We start from the raw sequence: 6098 nt of genomic DNA on the forward strand, positions 1-6098 counted from the left end.
TGATACAAATAGGAATAGAAATAGGAATAGAATAGAATAGAAATAGGAATAGAAATAGGAAAGAATAGGAAAGGAAAGGAAAGGAAAGGAAAGGAAAGGAAAGGAAAGGAAAGGAAAGGAAAGGAAAGGAAAGGAAAGGAAAGGAAAGGAAAGGAAAGGAAAGGAAAGGAAAGGAAAGGAAAGGAAAGGAAAGGAAAGGAAAAGAAAGGAAAAGAAAGGAAAAGAAAGGAAAAGAAAAGAAAAGAAAAGAAAAGAAAAGAAAAGAAAAGAAAAGAAAAGAAAAGAAAAGAACTATCAGTTCTTAATATGACATATTTGATATATTTTAACTTAAAACATATTAATGTGCCTCTGAAGTGGTGGTTTCTCCCCTCTCCCTCCCTTGTTTGGGCATCTGAGAGATGCCCACAAGCAGAGAGGCTGTGGAACAGACACAGGAATGCTGCTTAGCTAAAAAAAATTAAAAAATAAAAAAAAAAATCAGCATTAGAAAACCAATGTGAGGTCTTTAAATCACCATCTCTCACTCTTTTGGTAGTCTGGTGTTAATGTTTTTCAAGAGCTGGTTGTTAGTGATCAGGGAAGCTGCTAAATTAAGAACTCTGGAGGCTTAATTGTCCAAACACTTTCAATCATTTATCAGGGAGGGAAATCCCTGCCTGTAAACAAAGCCAGCAGAGGGTTATTTCATGTCAGGAGCTGTAACAACACATCCAAACATCCACCAGGCATGAGTTAGGGCTACTGGGATTATCAACAGGGTTTAGGCTTCAAGCAGTAATAAACTGGGGTTGATCTTCATTTGCATTCTGGCTTCTGAACCTTTAAGGTTTGCTCAAATGCCTTTTTTTTTTTTTTTTTAAGATATTCTCTGCAATCCTCATATTTTTTTTTCCTGCAATCATAAAAGCTGAAACATCCAGTAAGAAAACTCCCAGTTCCCACTTGCTCAGAAGATTCTGAGAGTCTGTGGGAGGCAGATGGAAACTGGGAGCAGCAGAAGGGGGGTTTCCACCCCCCCAGGAGGCACAGGGCAGCTTTCCAGTCACCCCAAATCCCCACTTCTGCCTTCCCACCATATCCAGGCCAGAAGGATCTTGTCTGGTGCCTCCTGGGGTGGGATATTCCTGGGAGGGCTCAGCTAAGGATGCCAAATTTATCCACAGCTGGGGAAGTTTCTTTCCATCACTGCCCACAGGTGTTGGCCTGACCAGGTGAAATTATTTTAACAGAGGGCTTTATAGGCTAAAGATGAAGACAAATGTCCCATCCCCCCCAAAAAATGCATCCTCAAGGCTTTGTTTTCCCAGGAAAACTTCCCCTCTCCACCCCCCTCCACATGGGTGGGCTCTGTGGGACCCTCAGCCCCCTGCCAAACTCCTCTCCAGCCCTTGGGGGTAGGGATGGAGCTTTTGCTTCTGCTTTAACCCTGTGACCACTGGAGCTTGTTGTGTCCCTCAGGTTTCCAGCACCCTGGCAGAAGGGAGCAGAACACTTGCTCCCCAGTGTGCTGGTTAAACTGGCCTAACCAGTTGCCCAACTGGGCAAACCAGTTGGTTGCAGTGGGATGTTTGCAGGCTGGTCCCCAGCTCCCCATATCCCACTCACCCCAACCCTTATTTTCTTTTTCTCACCCCAAATCCGTGTCTGTCCTTCCTGAAAGGACCAGGAACTTCAGCAGCCCTTGTGGTGACAGAAATAAAGGTGTCCCCTGGGCACAGCTTCTTGGCTCGTGGCACCTTCACAGAGAGATTTCCCAGCATTTCTTTCTTGGCCTCAAAAGCTGAGGAGAAGAAAATCCAGCATACAGGACATCCTGGGGAGGAACAGAGAGAAAGCTTGAGCTGCTTGTGCCCCATCCCCTGCCCCTTCCTTCCCCAGTGACACAAAGAGACCCTCCCTGAACAAGGTAAAAAAAAAAAAAAAAAAAAAAAAATATTTTCCCCCTGAAGAAATCCACGAAGGATCCCCATCCATTCCCTCTTTCTTCCCTAGTGGCACAAAGAAACCCTCCCTGAACCAGGTAAAAAAAAAAATATATATATATATATATTTTTTCCCCCTGAAGAAATCCATGAGGACTCCCGATCCATTCCCTCTTTCTTCCCTAGTGGCACAAAGAAACCCTCCCTGAACCAGGTTAAAAAAAAAAAAAAATATATATATTTTCCTCCTGAAGAAATCCATGAAGAATCCCCATCCGTTCCCTCTTCCTTCCCAGGTTACACAAAGAAACCCTCCCTGAACCAGGTTAAAAAAAAAAAAATATATATATATTTTCCTCCTGAAGAAATCCATGAAGGATCCCCATCCATTCCCTCTTCCTTCCCAGGTTACACAAGGAAACCCTCCCTGAACCAGGTTAAAAAAAAAAAAAATCTATATATATATATATATATTTTCCTCCTGAAGAAATCCATGAAGAATCCCCATCCATTCCCTCTTCCTTCCCCAGGGACACAAAGAAACCCTCCCTGAACCAGGTAAAAAAAAAAAAAAAAAAAATATATATTTTTCCCCTGAAGAAATCCATGAGGATGGAAGTTTCTGTACAACTTTTGCCTCCCCTCTCCTTGACCTGTGTCCTGCTAAAATCCCAGCAAGCTGTTTATCAGGGAAATATCCTGGAGGTGCCAGTGGGATAATGAACCATCACCACCCCACATCTGGTGACAGTGGGTGGGCCCTGCCCTGGGTTCAGCTCGGTGCTGACCCCGTTTCTTTTCCAGTCTCTGGGCTCCTCCGGGAAAGGATTGGGATCAGTCCTGATGAACCCATTCCCTGTGGCACCAGATGATCCCTTCCCAAGCTGGAGCAGCTGCTGAGATCCCCTGACCCAGGGCTGGTACTGCCTGCACCCCAAAAACCTCGGGGTGCTTTTGCTCCATCTCCTCCTGCCCCCTGCCAGCTCAGACAGGGGGCTGGGTCTGATCTGCTGATCCTGCTGCCCAGGCAAGAACCTAAAACACCTGAGTTATAACACACGGGTTATAACACCTGGATATAACACCTGGGATATAACACCTGGGTTATAACACCTGGATATAACACCTGGATATAACACCTGGGGTATAACACCTGGGTTATAACATCTGGATATAACACCTGGGATATAACACCTGGGTTATAACACCTGGATATAACACCTGGATATAACACCTGGGTATAACACCTGGGTATAACACCTGGATATAACACCTGGATATAACACCTGGGTTATAACACCTGGATATAACACCTGGGTTATAACACCTGGATAAAACACCTGGGGTATAACACCTGGGATATAACACTGAACCTTTGTGAGGAGGAAGAACTGCAGCCCAGCAGTGAGTGCCCTGAGTGATGGGCTGCAGGGCTCAGACAGGGCTTCTGTTTATTTGTTTATTTATTTTCATTTATTTTTTGTTTTTTTCTTTTATTTATTTTTTTAGAGTTTTATTTCTTTTATTTTTTTCCTTTTATTTATTTATTTCTTTTAATTTTAATTTATTTTCTTATTATTTATTTTTATTTTCTTTTAATTTTTCTTTTTTCTTTTATTTATTTATATTTTTTATTTTATGTTATTTTAAATTTTATTTTTCTTATTTGTTTATTTTAATTTTTATTATTGTGTATTTATTTTATTTTCATTTTATTATTTTCTTTTAATTTTTCTTTTTTCTTTTTAAAATTTTATTTCATTTCATTTCATTATTTTTGTTCTCTTTTTTTTTCTTTTTCTTTTTTTTTTCTTTTTTTTTTTTCATTATTTTTGTTCTCTTTTTTTTTTTTTTTTTTTTTTTCCTTTTTTTTTTTTTTTTCTTTTTAAATTTTTTTCCCCAATGCTGCCCTGCACAGACCCAGCTACAGCCAAGCCTGGAACTGGATGAGCTCTCAGGTCCCTTCCACCCCAAACCACTCTCTGCTTCTCTGCTGTCCTTGTCCTTTTTGACTCCTCTGCCTCCAAGAGGTCCCCAGGCTTCCCAGGAGAAGCAACGCTGCTCCTGGAGGTGGAGCTGACTCCCTGTGAAGGGCCATGCAAAGGGCAAGGGATGAAAATTAATTGTTTTTAGGAGAGCAGTTTATAACCCACATGGCTGATGCACAGAAGATATTTTTGGGGAATTTCTGACAGATTTTGTGTTTACCTCAAGAAGCAGCTCCTTGAAATCCATTTTTAAAATGCTGAAGCTCCAGGCTTCCTGGGAACGCTGCAAACTCCCCTCAGCCCTCTGATGTGCTTCCAAAACGTTTTGCCAGAGTCAGGAAACACAAAAACACAAATAATCCAGGGGAGATGATGCAGCTGAAATGAAAATTATTTAAGACAACTTGGTATCTACCCACAAATAGTGAATTTTCATGCTCCATGGGAGGTGAACCACCACATCACTTCTGGCATCTCTCCTCACCACACTGGGATGGAGGCTTTGCCAGCAAACTTCAATTTAATTCTTTCCCCCTCTTCTTCACCCCCACGATACCTGCAGCCCCCCCAAGACCTAGTGGACATTAAAATAGGCTTGTGGAAAAAAAAAAAAAAAAAAAAATAGCATTTTCTGAGGCAAATACACCCTGGCAGCATTTAGGAGCAGCATGGGATACTTCTGCTAATGTTTGTGCCATTTATTGCCATTACCAAAATGGAATTTTCTCTATTTTACAGTTTCTTCACATTTTTATGGCACTTCTTCATGGTATTTATCACTAACTATAACCCCCCTGGCCTCAGCAGCAGGTTGGGCAGGAAGCTTAATTTAGGAGAGGAAAACCCCCTGGGCAAAGTGCCCAGCAGGGTGGTTGGGATAGAGGTGATGGAGAAATTTGGGACAAACTCCACATGAATCCCCTCTCAGGGGGCTTTCACCTTGAGCTGATGCTGTTCCTTGGAGCTCAGCAAGGTCCTGGGGCTGAGCCCAACACCCTGGGGAGCTGAGGCTGCTGAGAAGGTCCAGAAGGGAGAAAACCAGCACCAGGACAAGATCCAGCCCCAGCTGGAGAGTTTTACAGAGTTTTTTTTTTAGTTCTGTAAAGGAGAAGCATGCTCAGATTGCAACCCTCTAGCTAAGGGATTTTTAGGTTTTTTTGGTTTTTTTTTTTTTTCCCAGTAGTCTCATACTGAAGAATGCCTCTCATGTTCCCCATTAATGTTGCTGTTAGCAGGCAGGCAGAGCTCCCAGAATGAGGCAGCTCTTGCTCCCAAGGTCTGTGTGCACCACATTTAGGGAATGTGCCACTCACACAGCTTCCAGACAGCCCTAAATGATTTCCCATAGCTCCTGTAAGGCTCCAGAGCCAAACAGATCCACATCTCATGTCAGGCAGCAAGCTTTAGCTTTCAATTCAAGATCCTTGATTAAAAGTAAAGAAAATCTCCTTGATTACAAGAAAAGAAGAGCAGCAACCCCAAACCCTTTACTGAGTTTCCCCCCTGCTCAAATATAGGGTGGGGAAAGGGCTGAGAAGAAATGTTCTGATCAGGATGGGGCTGTGAAGCCAAATGTCCCTCACTCACCCACTCAGTCCCTCACACCAGCAGTATAATATGAGACAGAAAAAAAAAAAACAAACCAACAAATCCTTACCAGATTGTATAATCCTCCATGTTCACATGCACTTTTAAGGTAACTTTTCCCTTTTTAAGGTAACTTATCCCTTTTTTAAGGTGGGCTTTCCCCTAATCCATAAAGAAATGCTCTGGTGCCCAGGACAAGGGGGAGGAGCTGAAGTTCTTCACCTTGATTTCAGCAAAGCTTTCAGAACAGGCACCCAAGATATCCTCAGAACCACAGCTGGGAGATGGGGACTGAGCTGTAGCAACCTTTGGGGTGGCCAGGGACTCACCTGTACAGGATTTCCTGTGCTTTCCTGCCCTTCCAGGCACCTCAGCTGTGGCTCTGGGTGCTGTGCAGACCCCAGGGTGGGACAGGGAAGTGGCTGGCTAGGAGAGAGGTTTGATTCATAAAGATTCTCAGGTGTTACTTCTCAAATTTTTTGTGACAGAGCATGCAGAACACACTTCTGGGTTGTTGGGTTTTGTGTATGTGGTTTTGTGGTTTTTTTTGGCTGGTTTTGGTTTTTTGTGTTTGTTTTTTTTTTCTTAAACACATGGA

This window comes from Heliangelus exortis, chromosome 3 (assembly GCF_036169615.1).
Source record: "Heliangelus exortis chromosome 3, bHelExo1.hap1, whole genome shotgun sequence".
Classification (NCBI taxonomy): Eukaryota; Metazoa; Chordata; class Aves; order Apodiformes; family Trochilidae; genus Heliangelus; species Heliangelus exortis.